This window comes from Bactrocera tryoni, chromosome 4, assembly GCF_016617805.1.
Source record: "Bactrocera tryoni isolate S06 chromosome 4, CSIRO_BtryS06_freeze2, whole genome shotgun sequence".
NCBI classification, from domain to species: domain Eukaryota; kingdom Metazoa; phylum Arthropoda; class Insecta; order Diptera; family Tephritidae; genus Bactrocera; species Bactrocera tryoni.
The window spans coordinates 54652713-54671797 of record NC_052502.1 but is presented as its reverse complement, the minus strand read 5'-3'; positions in this window follow the sequence as shown (position 1 = coordinate 54671797).

Below are 19085 nucleotides of genomic sequence, written 5' to 3'. Positions count from 1 at the left end.
GATATTGATCGCATCTGGTATTCCAATAAGCCACGCATAGACCAGTTTGGTCTCCAGCGATATCAGATGGAGTTCGGTTACAAGGTCCATGGGGAGTACTCATCCTTTAGCACTCCTGCGCTTTTAACAGACTCTGTGGTCGCACTATAGATACCTCCTCCAGTGCATCATACCGTGGGGTCCCCAGATGCTTACCAATGCCGGACAAGTGCACAAGAGATGCTCCATTGTTTCCCTAGTGTCTTGCTCTAGATATTTCCTTGATACCTATGTCAAAAAAAAAAGTTTTCCATACAAAGACTTGAGTTGAACTGGTCAGTTTGTGTGGTAGCTAGAAGATATATTAGTCTGAGATAAGCAGTTCCGATAAATGTGAAGCTTCTTGGAGAGGAAAGGAGATCTGAAAATTTTCAGATCGATATCTCAAAAACCGAGTGGCTAGTTCGCATATACACAGGAGGACAGACGTATTAGGTCTACAACTTTGCTTCCGCCGTTTTCCAATAGATGTCTCTAGGATCAAGCTCTGGTCAATTAAATCGATTAAATCGTTTTGTATCGATCTTGGACATTTGTGTCAACACTAACCCAACAAAATATTTGTAGAGATCTGTTTGCATCCAAAATTTAATCTCAACTGAAAATGTCACTTTTTGAGCCGAATTCTCGACATTTGCGGGAAATTTTACTTTTCTTTTTTAATTCCAAGAAAAGTGCGGCTGAGGCTCATCGAATGCTTTCGGATACGTACGGTTAGGCTGTCCTAAGTGAAAAAACATGTCGCGAATGGTTTCAACGTTTTAAGAATGGTGATTATGAAGTCGATGACCGGCATGGTGGTGGAAGGGAGAAGATTTTCGAAGATGCTGAATTGAAAGCATTACTCGACCAAAATGCGTTTCAAACCCAAGAGGAATTGGCCGAATCGTTACAGGTAACACAGCAAGCCGTATCAAAACGCTTCACAGCCATGGGGATGATTCAGAAAAAAGGAAACTGGGTTCCTCACGACTTGAAACCAAGAGATGTCGAACGGCGCTTCTTTGCATGTGAACAGCTGCTTCAAAGGCACAACGAAAGAAAAGGGATTTTTACATCGCATTGTAACTGGCGACGAAATATGGGTCCACTACGATAATCCTAGGCGAAGAAAGTCATGGGGAAAGCCTGCATATGCCTCCACGTCGACGGCAAAACTGAACATTCACGGCGCCAAGGTCATGCTCTGCATTTGGTGGGACCAGCTGGGCATGATATATTATGAGTTGCTAAAGCCAAGTGAAACCATCACAGAAGATCGGTACCGAACGCAATTGATGCGTTTGAGTCGAGCACTAAAAGAAAAACGGCCACAGTACGAGGAAAGACACGATAAAGTCATTCTCCAGCATGACTATGCTCGGCCTCACGTCGCAAAGGTGGTCAAAAAATATTTGGAGACGCTGAACCCCCTTACCCCACCTACCTTATTCTCCAGACGTTGCGCCATCTGACTACCACTTGTTCCGATCGATGGCACACGGTCTAGCTAACGAGCACTTCAGTTCTTATGAAGAAGTCAAAAATTGGATTGATACTTGGATCGACTCGAAAGATGAGGAGTTCTTTCGTCACGGAATATGCTTGCTGCCAGAAAGATGGTCAAAAGTAGTAGCTAGCGACGGCCAATATTTTGAATAACATTTTTGTAACCGTTTTTATACAATAAAGCCTTAAATTTACGAAAAAAAAACGGCGGAAGCAAAGTTGTAGACCTACTACATACATACATAGATAAATCGACTCAGCTCGTCAATCATTTATATATATTCCAAAGGGTCCCCCACGTTTCTTTTGAGGTGTTACAAACTAAAAAACATGTTAAAAATTGCGAGCTTCGTAGCAGAATTTTTACTCTCTGCTTATATGAGCATTACTTATAAATGTTGGATCCGCAGCTGATATGCGTAATCGGACATCCAAAGCTCGCGCTTCATTCGACATGTTGAAAAAAGTTTGGAGAACAACACATATATTCGGACATATGAAGATAAAAGCTCTCAGAAGCTCAGAAAATCGGTCATTTGTAGAAAATCTGTTTATAATTTGTTTGCTGAGTTTCGACACTACGGGAATTTATATAATTATATGTGACCTGGTCTACGAAAAGGGGGCTTAGGTGTCAAAAAAAGAAGAACAATTAATGAGATAACGAGAAACTGACGATTATTTTTAACAGCTTTTCCCAGAAAACTAGTTTTCGCACGTTAGCCCCCTTTTCGTAGACCAGGTCACATATAGAGGAATAATACCTAGAAATTTTTAACACTACTCATCCAATGTTGTTGTAGCGGCAAAAAACATTCCTGAAGAAATTTCGAAGTAAAAATACAATATAAAAACTGCTAAGCGGAAGACATTCTCCTTATAAATAATGGCTCATACTTGGAGAGAGCTTCTTAGATGTGTTTAAAAAACTAAACAGAGTACCAATAGAATTTTTTTTTAATGTATATATGTACATACATAAGTATAATCCCAGTGTGTGAGATTTTTTGATGAAAGTGCATTGCATTGAGATTTTTCTAGTCCACATATAGCAAATATGTTGATATGTTGATTTTCATCCTTCTGGTTGATTTCTTCTACGAATGGATCGTCCAAATTCCTTGGCTCTGTGAAAAACAACCTGTCGCTGACCACTCTTCAAATACCCGATGTGTGGAAAATCGGATGAGTGGTCTAACTGCTGAAACCTGGGAAGCCCGCCAGCAAAGGGGACTCCTGTCGTCCGATAACTCTCCTCTCCCCAGTAGTGAAGACACTTAAGGCCTTGCTACTCCCGAACTTCACACACCATCTGAGCCTAGAAAAGCACTAGTATGGCTTCCGAAAAGTGCGCAGTACTGCCACAACACTCATAAACGCCCAAATTGTTTATCGCCTTAACCGAAAACCACCCTGCAAGAAGACGATCCTCGTCACACAACGCTAATTGAGGACATCGTAAAATCTACTCTACCTCCAGGACTGAAGAGGTGGACTATGAACTATCTGAGCCGATTGACGAATCATCCGTACTATTTCGAGATAAAAGCTCAAAACTGAGAAAAATTAAAAAAGGGGCTCCGCAGTGTGGTGTCCTCTCCCCATTATTGTTTAACTTCTACTGCCGGCAGCACATGGAGAAAGGACAAAGAAACGTTGTTGGCAACATACAAGATAATCGGCTGGGCGATCCTTAACTAAGCCGCACTAATATGGTTTCCAGGATGCAGTGAAATGCAGACGAGGAAGCTGCAAACTTGTCAAAACACTGCACTCCAGTCTACGACAGGATGCTTCTTGATGTATCCCATCGAACATCTGCATAGTGAGGCCCGCATTCTCCTAGTATAGCAGCATAATGAACTCCTCTACAAGCAGTTCCTGCTGGAGTGCTTTCGCAGAAATCATCCTTTCAGTCACCTGCTTGGAGCGGAACCGCCTTCTAGAAGCGTCAATCATTCCTCCAACTACGTCGACGTCATAAAACAATACGCCGACCAGACTTCGGACTCAACAACTGCCGACAAGTACTGACCGCCATTCACAGTGGAGCCATTAACACCTTCACCGACTCCCGCTCAGTGAATGACGTACTTGGAGTCAAACCACCACCCATTGCAGACGAAAAGCTCGAGTTGCCGCGAGAAACCGGAGTGACACCCTTCTCCCTTTGGTCCGAACAGCATGTTTCCTTGGCCAACCGTTGGATGACGTCGATGACAACTTAACTAATCCTTACCATCCGAACGGGGATTAGGTACCCGTTACAATAACAACAACAAGGAATGTGTAGGAAATCTCAATAGTATGTATGCGTTTTCTCAATTACAATAATGTGATATTAGGCCAAAAATCATGATATAGGTCGAAACTTTTTTCAGGCCCCCATATATACAATATTTTATTTATACATATTTAAATGGGTATATTATACAACCGAAAATAATAACCTTACACAACAGCTCTTACTTCTTTTCTCTCTCTCTCAACTATCATATAGTTGCGTATACGCAACGTTGTTCAATTGGGCGAAATGAAAGTGAATGCTAGAAAAGGGTGTGAGCACAAAGAATGCTAGCAAAATATTACGAAATCCGGCATGAAGCATAATATTGGCGCTGATTTGCATGAAATATATGAAATGCGAATTACTTAAGTTCATAAAAATGTCAGCACATATGCATGAGTGCTTTATGAATCTACATACTTACATACATATGTACATACATATGTATGTGCATAACGAAATAGAATTTTTATGCGCGCAGAAGACAATTATTGCTGAAGCAGAATACGCTGACGCTAAGCAAGTTTGGTAAACTGAAAAGCGAAATGACAACAGCCTAAAACTAGCAGAGAGAGAGAGAATAATAATAATAATACAATAATAATAAAACCCAGCTTATAAGGCAGAAGACAACAATAAAGCATATTACAAACAAGAATGACAAAGGGAAATAAAACAAAATTTGGGGAAAGCTTTATGAGTTACATGCATACACACTTGCATATACATATGTACATACAAACATTGAATGCTAAATATATGTACATACATACAAACATTATACGTATATATGTCTATACTTAGCAGTGCTTGCAAACGACCTCACGAACCTTATAACACACAGGCAACGCCAGAACGACGCGCAGACCGACCGAGCGTCAGCCAAAAGGACGGAAATGCTGAAATGGCAAAGTTGTCGAAACGACAAGCAGACACTTCAATTCTATGCCGCTTGAATAAAGAAAATACACAAACTTACGCACACACCTAGAAACATGTGTAAGCGACGCTTTAGCAAAACAACAACAAATACATGATTTCTACATACATAGCAACAACATACAATATTAAAACACAACACGGCGACGGCAGCTAATGCTGAATTTCAGCTATGCTTTATGCTTTATATACATACACACATACATACATATACACATGCGGATGTGAGTGTGTGTGCGGCAAAGAATTCTCGCCAAAAAAGTACAAGCACTGTGATTCTTCGGTGTTGCCGACACGGCTGTGGTACGCAGTTAAAATCGTGAATTATTTTGGCCTTCAAAAATTTTGGCGGCCAATGAACCAACAACAAACGCGAACTACACAAACGCGCGCACACGCATTCGCGCATACAAACGTACATATATACATACTTACGTATATTATTAATTCACATTACAAACTCACTTACGCACATTCGCAAATATTGACGAAGCAGCTATGGGCAGATACACGCATAAATATGTGTTTCATCACACACGCACACACTTAAACTTGTATGCATAGACGCTCCTACCTTATTAGAGGCGTATAGACAGACACTGTTGGGGCTGTTGGCGTCGGCAGACACAACTAAAAGCTAAAACTTGCAAATATACATATGTACATATACGTGCTGCCTTTATACATATTAACATGTATGTAAATATCTACATATAGTTGTACATGTACATATATTTGTATGTAAGTGCTTGCACGGCCTGCTATGATTTGGCACATTTTAGGCGTAGACATACACATGCGGAGAAACATACCATTATTGGGCACTAGGGTGGTTATAATGAATTCGATATTATGCTTTCATGTAATGAATATGAGTAATTAGTGGCATTAACTATTGATTACTCACAGCATTACAGTACAGTTTTGGTATTTCTCGAAGCCGGCCGCTTTTGATTTAGGAAAACGAAGAAACTTTGAACAAAACTAAGGTGGTATTTAAACTAAAATGAGAAAAAAGTTAACTTCGGTTTCACCGAAGCTACATTCTTAAAGAAAAAACACAGAAATTTAAAATTTTGGCGCATATTTATTATCATTCGAAAGAACGTTCCTTGGCATTTATTTTTTGAAGATTATCTCTTTCAAATGTTGTCCACGGCTACGTCTCAGATGGTCCATCCGTTGAGCCCAATTTTTGATGACTGGTCCGAGCATTTCGACTGGCAACTGGCGAATGACGCGCGTGACGGTTTGCCTGAATCGAAGCGGGATTGTCCGCATAGACTTTAGACTTTACATATACCCACAAGAAAAAAAGTCTAACGGTGCTATATCACGCGAAATTGGTGGCCAATCGTCCAACCCAAAGCGCGAAGTTATCTCAATAGATCGATTGATTGATGCGATGGGTCGGAAGTGGCGCCGACTCGTTGAAACTAAACTCGTCGAGATCACGAGCTTCAATTTCAGGCATCAAATAGTCGGTTATCATGGCGCGATAACGGTCATCATTGACTGTTACGTTCTAATCGGCATCAGTTTTTAAGAAATATGGACCGGTGATTCAACCAGCCCACAAACCACATCAAACCGTTGGTTTTACTGGTTGAAATGGAAGCTCTTGAATCCCTTCAGACTGATCTTCGTACCAAATGCGGCAATTTTGCTGTTTACATATCCATTGTGCCAGAAATGGGTTTCACCGTTGAACAAAATTTGGTTCGAAAATATAAGAACTTCTTGGAACTTGAGAACAATTTATACAATGAAGCGTTGTTGCTTTGGATGGTCGCGCGGTTTCAGGTCCTGCGCAAGCTGTATTTTCTACGCTCTCAATTTAAGATCTCGACGTAAAATTAACCAACTGGTTCCATACGTCAGTCCGCGTTGCTACGAACGGCACCGAATCGACTATCCACGGTCTTCGTGAACACTCTCAGCTACTGCTGCTATATTTTCTTCACTGCGTGATGGATGTGGTCTATTCGGTCGAATATTACCCAATAATCAAAGCTGGGTCTCAAGAAGGGTGATGGTGTTGTGAATAGTACTCGCAGTAGGCTGATTCTGTGGACTATAAATTGAGCTGGCGCGCTTGGCTTCTTTACAGAACGTGAATTTTCGTAATAAAGTCAAACGATTTGTAAACTTTGTTCAAGAGTAGTTTTTAATACGACTCACGCGTGATCTATCGAAAAAGGGATAACGTAAAAAGTACCTCTACTTGGATCACCCGTTCTTAACCCTCACTAAAACTAGCATGCAAAGACTTCATTCCGTTCATTCAATTGTATTTGTATGACAGTCATATGCTTTCGTGATTCAATCTGAACAAATCCTTCGGATATTGCATTGTTCGCTCAGATAATAATCTATGCCAAATTTCGTAAAGATATCTCGTCAAATGATATAGTTTTCCATACAGGCAGTTTATTCCGATCTTCTACAGTGGCTTGATGGTATATGATTAGCTTCTTTGGGAGAAAAGGACGTGTGCAAAATTTCCGAACAGTAACCCAGAAACTGAGAGACCAGTGCGCGTATATACGGTCTGGCAGACAGACAGACATAGCTAAATCGACTCAGCTCCGACGTTTCTTTTGGATGTTAAAACCATCGTCGCAAATTTAATAAGCCGTGTTCAGTCAAAGAGTTCTTTATGACACGCTATATATGACTTGTGGCCTTCCACGCTTTAGAAGCTGTTTCAACCATATATGTACATATTTGTAAGAGTCTTGATGTTGAATTGAATAAGAGAAAAAAATGTAGCGAGGTACGACTCAACCTCTGTGTAGCTTGATCTGTAATCTATAAGACAATTTGCTACATCTACGAATCTTGGTGTCTTATAACATGCGAAACATGAGGAAAGCTTTTCTAAAAAAAAGTCATAATACCCACTAAGGAGTGAAATCTTCCATATAATATGTAAACCTGGTTCCTTAGGTTGTAGGACCCGTAACGCGTTGGTGAGTATTGGTCAAGCCAAATTTTTGACGTGTGGAATGCAATTTGCAAAGTGCTCTGGAAGAAGGCGTGATGCAAACATTTTGGCAGTCAATACGGGACTGTCCAGCTTTCGTTAGACTGACAAACTATGTTAGTACCGTAACATATCTTAAGAAAATAATCGTTTTGGAATAATATTTAATTAAATTGGCAAATTGACTTTGAGGGTTTTTAGTAGGAAACTAACAAAGACGATCAATAAGAAATGTTTGAGAGCAACTACTACTACAGGTTAACTTTCGATTAATTATAATCTGAATAGGGTATATTAAGTTTGTCACTAGGTAAATAACACTCAGAAGGCGGCATTGGAGACTCTGTAAAGTATATAGTATGTATACTATGTATAAGTGGTCAACGTGACGTGCTGGGTTGATTTAATTGGGATAAAGACCCTTACTACACTTTTATGCTATAAGAAATGTACCTGCGAAAGAATTATAGCCTCAGTACAGCCGAAGTAAACTATTTTTAGTTTCTTCTTAGAATTATTTCCATTGACAGTTAAAATTTCTACCTCATTTATAAGGAGGCTTATATAAATGTTTCGCTCCTGGGACCAGATCGTTAGATATACTTGTTTATTATAAGCTGAAAAACTATGCAAGACATGAAACAGAGACAAATATAAATACAAATGTAGATATGCATATGTTTCTTCGTTGGAAATTTCATGGCTCCCACTTTGTATATATTTATACTGTCTGTGTGTCCGTACTTTTGATGTGTTAACCAACATTTATTGAAATAGACATCCACATGATGTCTGTTTGCACAGCTTTTATGAAAGCTGTCACTGTATATTGTGAAAGAAAGAAAGTAAGAAAAAAATGAAAGTAAAACGTGCACGTGCTGGCGATTACGTATTTGGGATCAATAGAAAATATGTTTCTATGCATTTGTGGCATGGCATAAGCGCAAAGAGTTAACACTCAGCTGAGATGCCTATTTTAGTAATATTTTCTGGTATTTATTAGGGTACATTTTGACATTCCTTTGTAAATATATTATATATATTGAAGATTACATCAGTATATCCAGTTTTAGACATTGTTTGTTTAATTGAGTAAGTTAAACCATTAAGTAACTGGCATATCTTAGAATTACAGCTGTACTTTTGATGAAAAATACCTTAAGCCTTCACTTGTTTCCTAACATTATAAATTTTATTAGAAAGAAATTCTTTATTTTTGAATTAAATTGATGGTTTTATTTAGCTTAGAAGCTCATAGAAACGCTTGTCCCTATTGGTAAAAAGTTTAGACAGCGGATTTTCACAAGATTCTCTTGCGGCGAATTTTTCACTTGCAAAATCATTCACCAAAGATGGGAATACTTCGTAAACTCTCCGTGGCAGGTCCAAACTATAAGGTGGATGCATAACAACTTCCCAACTAAGCTCTTATATCTACTTCCCAACTAAGCTCTTGTATCTACTGGCTATAGATATGTGTGTGTTCTGGCGTGGTCCTGGTGGAACACACTTCAAGAGATCTTACTGGCGTCGTTGGAATATCGGAGGGATTAGTGAAAACCATTTTGAAAAACCATTTGGGCCTAGGAAAAGTAAAAGAACGTTTGGTTTCAAAGATCTTACTGGCGTCGTTGGAATATCGGAGGGATTAGTGAAAACCATTTTGAAAAACCATTTGGGCCTAGGAAAAGTAAAAGAACGTTTGGTTTCAAAATCACCTAATTTTTTCGAAAAAGTGCGTCACCTTAAAGTCTGTGAAACAGTGCTTCTGACTACCAGGATGTCACGAAACTTATTATTACCGTTGTTGAGTCTTAGATCTATGATTACGACTCGGAAACACTTTGGTGAGCAGAAGCCAAAAAAAAACCATGTCATAGCAGGTCAAAATCAAGGTTAAGTTGACAGTTTTCTACGATTATCGACCAACCAACTTCCAATTGGCCCAACTGTCAATAAGAAATACTATTTGAGTGCTATGCGTCGTTTGCGCGAAGCTGTTCGTAAAAAGAGGCCGGAATTATGTATGAGCCGACAAATCTTGATTTTTGCACCATGGTAATGCACCGTCGTGTAGTATACATTGATTCTTCGTGATTTTTTGACTAAATTATTTACAAAATCTTACAATTTTTTGCTCAAGGTAGTACATAATCACATAACATAACCCAAGCCTTTCAAAGCAACTATCTTCTTTGACTCTCTCTCCCTTATTATTCAATATTTCTTTTGGCGAAAATTCGCATAAATTATATTCTAATATAATATGATTTTGAGTTTACTTATCGCTTGCATCTACTGCCCGCAGCTGCCGGCGGATATGAGAAACTGTTTAAGCCTTCAAAATATGCGTAAATATCCAGTGACTACTAACTCCGATTAACCATTATTTTTCACAAATCGTACGAATAATCAGTCTAATGCATCGTTAGCAATATGAGGCTGTGAGTCTTCGGCGCGACGCACATAATAAATAACCAGCAAAATAATTTTGGAAATAAGTCTGTGAATTTCGGACAAACAACAACACTATAATAATCAGTTGCACTTCACAACACATACATATTTACTTAGAACTGGTCTATAAACTGAACAAGTAAATGAACCTCTAATTTTAAGGTCATCAAAGCAAGTGTGGCGAGGTTGCCGTTCATATGTAGTTGAGTCAATGGCTTCTGGCCTCTCGTAGGTACTCTTCTTCTTCTTAATTGGCGTAGACACCGCTTACGCGATTATAGCCGAGTTAACAACAGCGCGCCAGTCGTTTCTTCTTTTCGCTACGTGGCGCCAATTGGATATTCCAAGCGAAGCCAGGTTCTTCTCCACTTGGTCCTTCCAACGGAGTGGAGGTCTTCCTCTTCCTCTGCTTCCCCCGGCGGGTATTGCGTCGAATACTTTCAGAGCTGGAGTGTTTTCATCCATCCGGACAACATGACCTAGCCAGCGTAGCCGCTGTCTTTTAATTCGCTGAACTATGTCAATGTCGTCGTATATCTCGTACAGCTCATCGTTCCATCGAATGCGATATTCGTCGTGGCCAAAGCGCAAAGGACCATAAATCTTTCGCAGAACTTTTCTCTCGAAAACTCGCAACGTCGACTCATCAGTTGTTGACATCGTCCAAGCCTCTGCACCATATAGCAGGACGGGAATTATGAGCGACTTATAGAGTTTAGTTTTTGTTCGTCGAGAGAGGACTTTACTTTTCAATTGCCTACTCAGTCCGAAGTAGCACCTGTTGGCAAGAGCAATCCTGCGTTGGATTTCCAGGCTAACATTGTTGGTGGTGTTTACGCTGGTTCCAAGATAGACGAAATTATCTACAACTTCAAAGTTATGACTATCAACAGTGACGTGAGTACTATACATACATATATCTGAGTTTATGTAGTTGCTGAATATTTTCTAATTAGTAGTTCGACTTACCTTGACAAACGATTGCAAGATCAATGTGGATAGACTGCGAAACACGTTAAGAATGCCAAATTCACTTCGATCTGCAATGAAAAATGTACATAACTCAATTAGGTTCAGTTCCCAGATATAAGTAGATATCGGTTAGTTTAGGTTAGGTTATACTAAATGGCTGTCATACATAAACCTACAGGTCCTTTGCAATGCCAGATAGAGGTTTATTAATACGAACTCAAGTTTGCGTTCTGCAGGGCGTCAACGCATTTTGCGAAGTTCAATAAAGACTTGATATCCAATTCTGATACTTCATCTAATGTAATAATAATGCTTCAAAAGCTTACTTTCAACCTGAAGCATTAGCAGGGGTTTCATGGGTGGCTGATAAATACTTAAAAGTACGAACAGTTTGGTAGAAATGTTTTTTGTTTGATCTTTCCAACGTGGAAGAGGCACCTGTCCCCTAATCTGCTGATCGACGCAACGTTTAGAGCTTACCACAAATGTATTAAGACAGCAAAGAGGATAAAGTACTTGATGATTTCTTATCGCCTGTTTCGACACAGCTTTGAAAACGAGCGTGTGATAAAATATTTAGTCGCTGCGCGTGTAAATCTATTAGACCTAGAAGACGGTGTTTAGTCAGAACATCAACAATTTCGGCAAGGTTGACTTTGCTTAGAACAAACAATTTAGTGGACCTCTTACGGTTTCCGCTGATCCAGAAGGATTTCACAATTGCACCAGTTCTGGTTGTTGGCCAGCGTTTGCTGAGCTCACTGGAATTCCAGGGATCCAGCGCTAGAACACAAGAGAACATCGAAAGACCGACTCGATTCTAATAGGGGCTTTGTTGCCACTGGTGATTCCGTTGTAACCGGGCACCCATGCAAGTCTAATATGGAAGAAGCTTCAAGCTATTGCTAATGAGGATATGAACTCCTTGAATAGTTGCGAGAGCGCAGTCAGCGAAAGATAATTTAATCTATCTTGGAACCAGCCTTAGTATCTGATGTAGAGGCATGGACGATAAGAACATCTGATTAGTCGGTCGCTAGCAGTTTTCGAAAGAAAGGATTTGCGGAAGATACATATATGGTCATTTGCGCATTGGCAACGGCGAATTCCGCAGTCGATGGAACGATGAGGTATACGAGATATACGACGACATTGACATAGTTTAGCGAATTAAGGGACAGCGCCTACGCTGGCTAGGCCATGTCGTCCGAATGGATGAAAACATTCCGGCTATGAGAGTGTTCGACGCAGTACCCGCCGGGGAAACAGAGGAAGATAAAACCCTCCACTCCGATGAAGAGATCTGGTGGAAAAGGGCCAGGCTATACTTAGATTCTCCAATTGTTGTAGAAGTTTACGCAAGTGAGGAAAGTTCTCTGATTGTCATTAACTTGGGAGTGATCAGAAACATTATTTTACATAAGTCTCAAGCGGCTCACGACTTCCGGTAGTGGACCAAGTATCCGCTGGGTAGCCAAAAAACAACCGCTCTCCCCAGGGTTGTGCACTGGGTTTGGGACCCGCTACGTAAAAAATCCTACCAATGAAAAGAAACAACAACCTCGAATATTCTAAACATCTATAGATTATGCTTGAATTTGTAGCTATAGTCTTAAGTCTTTTAACTAAACACGCGACGACGTGAAAGATGATCGATCACAACGCCAAATACACACTTTGTAAGGTATAGCAAAATTACGGCCACAAAATGTGTATACATGTGCATAACTATACATATTTATACCCTGCACATGGTGTAATAAGTTTGCCAGGAAGTTCGTAACAGACAGAAAGAAACGTCGGAGATCCTACAAAGGAGCCGATTTAGCCATGTCCGATTGTATCGCTCTGAAATTTTGCACACATTTCCTTTTCCCGAGAGCTCTTCATTTGTCGAAATTGTTGTTATCGGATCACTATAACATGCAGCTGTCTTATTAACTGAAGGATCGGAATTATCTGCTTATAGGAAAAGCTTATTCATTTGACGAGATATCTTCACGAAACTTGGCAGGGATTAGTATATAAGGCTTGAATGCAATCTCCAAAGAAAGTTCTTAGATCGGGTCACCATAGCACCATACAAACTGAACGATCGGAAACAAGTTCTTGTATGGGAACCTCTTTATTTCTTATGTAAAGGGTATTCCAGCTTCGGTGCTTGCAAAGCATAAAACAGAAAGTTATCAAAATATTTTTGTTTTGAAACGCTTAAGCCCTGGAACCAAACAAACTTCTGTACATACACAAACAAACATTGCTTTAGAATATAGTTAAAAAGCGAATAAAATAAAATCATAATGAGTTGAAATTCTGCAAAACAATTAAAAGAAGTTTTTGCTGTGCAAAGCTTTATTTATTTTCTTTCACATTTCATTTTCTGCCAGCTACGCTTCATTATTCTGCGCCAGTGCTTGGCTTACGCTGTTCTTTGTCGCGTTGGACATTACCTGCCATTAACGAAGCGCGTTTTTTGGTGTTTTTTTTAATTTCTACATTTTTTTTACTCGGCTTTAATTCATTTTTATAAATTTCTGTTTTGTTATTATTTATGTTTATGGCGGCAGATTTATGCGTTTAATTTTTATGTTTTTTACCTTTTTTGCAGATTTTTTTTTGGCAAAACTTTGTCACGTTTCTCTGCGGTTCAATTCTTCGGCTCATATATTTTTTGTATATAAATATATAAATATGTAATGAATGTATGTGTGTGTGTGAATGTAAAAATTCTTGCCCCTTTGCGCTTATCACAATGTGTTAGAGCGACAATGCTCGTTGATATTAGATTTGTGTGGGATTTTCGTAAGAACTTGGAATGCTTGATGTGGCAAAGTGTGCGAAATAAAACAAAAGAAATCAAATAATAAAGAAATAAAACAAAAGAAATCAAATAACAAAGAAATAAAACACAAAAAATCAGCAGCGTAAGGTAAGGCTGAGGCTGGTAACTATACGCCGAAAAATTCAAAGGCGTGTGTGTAAGTATGTGTGCTCTAGGCATATACAAAATGTCTGTATGTAAGCGCAGACTTTGAAGCGATCGTTAGAGCACACGGCTTTTATTTTGAAATTTTTTTGAATTTTTCGTTCGGTTCTTGTTGTCGCTTTTTCCGGTTAAAGCTGGACTTTCCAGGGCCTGCAGGCGTGTTATAGATAATTCATGTTGATATGAAGTTACGATTAAGCAGAAAATGTTTGGGGTTGTCTGCGATCATGTGATCTTGATAAACTCAAGGAAGTAGCAACAAAATTATGAAGTGTTAAAGCGTGCATAAATAGAATAAAACTGAAGCAGCGGCCTAATAGTGAAGCCTGAAATAGAGAAAAGTGCTCAAACAAACAATTATGTACAGACAAACATATCTCTATGCCCACAAATGTTGCTGAGGAAACAAAAAAACAATAAAATAAAAATATAATAAAAAAAATACAGAAGAAGACTTGCAAAGCGTTCGTGGGTTAAGCGTAAAATTTGTTTGCTGCCTTTTTTTGGAAATCTGTTACTTTTTCACTTTTTCTAGTTATGTAAACACGGCTGGGTCCAGCAATCACACGCAGGTAGAAATCGAAAGTGTACACAAAAATATCGTATGCAAACAGTAGCTTTGCCGCGCCAGTAGATCTATATCTAGCATGTTTACTTTGTAATTTCTAGGTACTAATAGAGGTAGTGTGTACGTATGTAAGTATAAATCTTTAAAAATACATATCAACATCTGAAGCATAACATAAGTATGTAATGTACATATGTATGTATGCACCGTATAACCCAAAAACCATCATTTACAGCATGCGCTGTCTAACCCTGGAACACGCTTTTTTATTCCCTTGCTACTCTTGAGCTGTCCATAACACATAAATAACATACATATATATGTATGTATAAGTATTTTCAGGGGCAGATTTGAAGCAAACCTACTGTGCTGAATTATCGTCGCTCTCTGCAGGAGGTTGTCACAATGTGCAGGCTCTTATATGGGTTCTCTGCTAGAAGGAAATTATAACATAGCTGTCTTCGATTCGCCAAGCCTTAGAGTGTAGTGAATCGTACAAATTATACCAGTTGTTCGTACAAATTGACAGCAACCTGTCATGTCCTTTGACGGATGCACTATTATGTTGTGATTCCTGAATACATTCATTTTTCTACAGCAAAGAACATCTATTAATCTTATAATTTCGAAGCGCGTACATGCCTTACGTTTTCTTTAAACTAATTTGATTTATTTAAAATCTTAAGTTTTAATGAAAGCAAATATCTGCATTGTCAGTTGTCATTTGAGCCATTCGAAACGGTAAAACTGGTCTAAAATCTATATGCGAAAACTTGGTAGCATTGAAGATGAAAGTTATACCAATTTGATAAGCTAGCCATATACTCCCTCGCAACGAATGTAACTCTCTAATTTTGCTATTCCTTTTCCAAATTTGTTTTTTGATAAAAGGGCAGCGCTTAAAAGCACCTATCAGAGAAGTAGAGAATCGAAGACAGTTTACATATGTAGGTATATGGTCTACTAAGGCATGCCTGAAGACATTTTCTCTTGAAAAAATCAATATTTCCACTAAGTTAGGTTAGATGGCTGACCGAAGATCGCACGTGAACTGCTATATGTAGTCCTTTGTGAAGCCATAGGAAAGAAGAAGTCCTGTGTTCGAAATTATATATTATATTAGCAAAACGCCTAGTAGTCAATACAAATTTGCACAAGCTTTTAATTGAAGGTATGGAGGTATGCGCTCCCAAGTGTTTAAGTCTTAACCTCGCAAACGCGGGACAGTCAAGAAAGCAGTACTGAATGGCGTCTGGTAAGATTTCCAACCTTACTGCATGGACGGCAATAGGGCAAAGGTCTGTTAAAAGCCCCACAACTAGGGAGAAGCTGGCCTTACTGAGGGCAGTGGCCTACTTCCGCGAACCCAGTATCTAGTAGTAGAACACAAGAGAATACGGGAACCCCAACCAGCTCCAATTCTACCGATAGCGGTTCTTGGGTTCTTTTCCTGGCTAGCTTGTCAGCTTTGAAATTTTTTGCGATTCCGCTATGGCCCGGAACCCATGCCAGTTTTATCACAAAGACACTCGATGCTATTGATAGCGAGGTTCGGCAGGAAATCTGAAGCTGGTGTTGATAGAGAGCTCCTGACAGTAAACCCCTCCACCAACATTCCCCCCAAGCTTTGACCCATCTGTAAAGAAGTTCACTGCCCCTCTCCACCAACGGCTTCGTCTTACCCACAACTCCCTCGTTGTTATATGGGCAGAGAAGGAGCTGCCAGAGTTCGGTTTGGCGACTCCATGATACAAGTGATCCGATTTTAAAGAATATTCAGATACCTGTTCTTTTAATAACCCAGATTCTTTGAGTCTGTGGACTGCTCTCGAGTTTCTCTGCAAGTGTGGTTCCTAGTGCCCTTTATCACATAAATACTCCATAGAACATGGAGACATGACTATATTGTCGTAGAACCAGAGAACCACTTTCGGTGACAGAACTCACCCTTTGTCAATGGCTCTTCTACAGCAGTCTAAGGCAATCGATGTCCTTTTCTCCCTGCCCTCTCTCTTCGATATTCGGCTTCCATGACAGATTGCAGATGAATGTCTCCCATTTGCGGCAGCGGTGGGAACCAGACGGCACTACTTCCTCTGTATGACGAGATTCGAAACGAAATAATCAATTTATTGAAGGAAACTTTTGGTGAGCGAATTATCTCGCGTCGCGAGCCTGTGTCGCAGCCTTCAAGATCGTACGATTTAACACCGCTTTAATATTGTTGGTGTCGATCGTCCACTCAGATAAGTCCGAGACGATTGACGTCTTGAAAGAAAATATTTCGTGTGGAGCTTATTTGAACCAGCCGCGGCGACGACCTTTTATTTCTAGTAAATATTATTTATTTCAATAAATAAAAATACTTAAGATCCTGCCAGTGTACCTAGATTTCTACAAGGATCTAACTTAAAATTCGACATTAAATATAAGTTAAGGTATTAATATTTACATAATTTTTTTTTGAATCAGATTAATGTATATAATCGGAATGTTAAGAAATGATATGAAGTATTGTTAACGAAAGCGGTTCTTTGAATTCATTTCTGTAAGTTTTGTTCAAGAAATTCGTTGTTATACCAGTTGTTCGTCCGTTTCACTCGTCTTCAAGACTTGGCTGAATTAATCCGTTGTTATACCAGTTGTTTGTTCGATTCAAGATTCTTCAAGACTTGACTGAATGAATTCCGCTTATGGATTCCTGTCTGTCTCTCACAGTAAAATTTACATTATGAAGCCCCTTTAACTTTGTCTAGACTTTGGTCGAATATTCTTTAATAATCTACATTTAGGCCAAATCGCACATTATTGCATTCAGTTCAGCAACAAATATTTCGAACATAATGTTAGATATTTCAACCAGATTTTATTTAGATAATAAAGAGTAGTTTGCTTGCGTTGTGGAGTAGTCTTTACTTTAATCTTGCTAATTACTTGATCTTACAATCAATTCTTAAATACTAAATGCTTGAAATTGGGTCAGCTCTTGCTAAAACTTTTGAGCGTATCTAGTTAGCATCAGCTTTGAAAGTATTTCATATGTAAATTTCTATATACATATGTACATATTCTCATGCTTTCTTCAATCTTTCTAGCAAAACGATCAAAACGTGCGGCCTCAAGCAATTACAAGTCGCTTGTAGGCAAATTTCACACGCTTAATGAGTTTATCCCCAAAAAGTACGTAAGATATACGTAAAGCATTTATCCTCAAATCTAGTTTATTTGTGAAATACATTTGCAGTAGACACCACTAAACTGAACCTCGTTCAATTCGATTAGCTGTTAAAATTAAAATAATTTCTTTAATACCTATACAGTGAATTTAAAATTTGTCCTTGGGTTGGGTTTATTCATAAGTAACACGAGCTACAGGTAATTTATAATTTGAAAATCCAAAATTGCGCTTTGGAGACTTACAATCGAACACGCAACTGGTACAAAGCAAATAGATTTTCATAATAGAAAACAGTCATAAGGAGGGTTTAATAAAGGATATGTCCCTTTAATGGACATCAAAATAAAGTTTTGCATTGAACTCAAAAGGATTACTTCATAGACGCTTTTGTATGTACTGAAACCAGAGAGCAGAACCCAGACATGGCGCGTAGAGCAGTGGTGCATCGAAGCCGGCAACAAATAACGTGGACTAATTCTTTAAGCAAGTGTTCAAAAAGGAATTTGTAATATCTGAAATATGTCTACGATAACTTAAACAACAAATTCCAGCGATTCGCAATATCAGTTAACCAGAGATCACTGTACTTACAACCGTTTTCTACACTCTGCAGCCCAACTGCGTTTTCGACCAATATCTACGTAGCAACAGTTGTCTAATTGTCTGCGTAATGTGTGTTGTCTGTTACTAACCAAAAAAAAAGTCAATAATAAATACCCGAAAAAGAAATCGTCAAACAGAAGAATAGAAAACTGTTACAGAAATGTCGATTTGCTGTTAAAATGTTCGACAGATCACCGCGTCGTTGGAACGCTCAGCCAATTGTTGCTTCATTAGCGCGAACATTAGCTCACTATTGGGTTGATTGACTGGCTGGTCCACTGGTGGAGGATCGGTTCGCTTTACCTTTGACGGCACAGGCATTTGCGTGGCGCTTTACGCAGACTGGTTTTGTATTATTTAGTGTTGTTGGCTCCATGGTTCGCACTAACCGAACGCGCAATAATCGCAAAGATCATTACACCAAGTGCCACGCACTTAACACTGTTGTATTCCTACTCGTGCAATATTAGTGGTATTTGGGTAAGCCCTAAACTATTAAATTTCAGGTACTCCGAGATTTATTCAAATAATTCATCAATCATTTACAATAATAAAAGAATACGAAGCTACCGGCTATTCAAA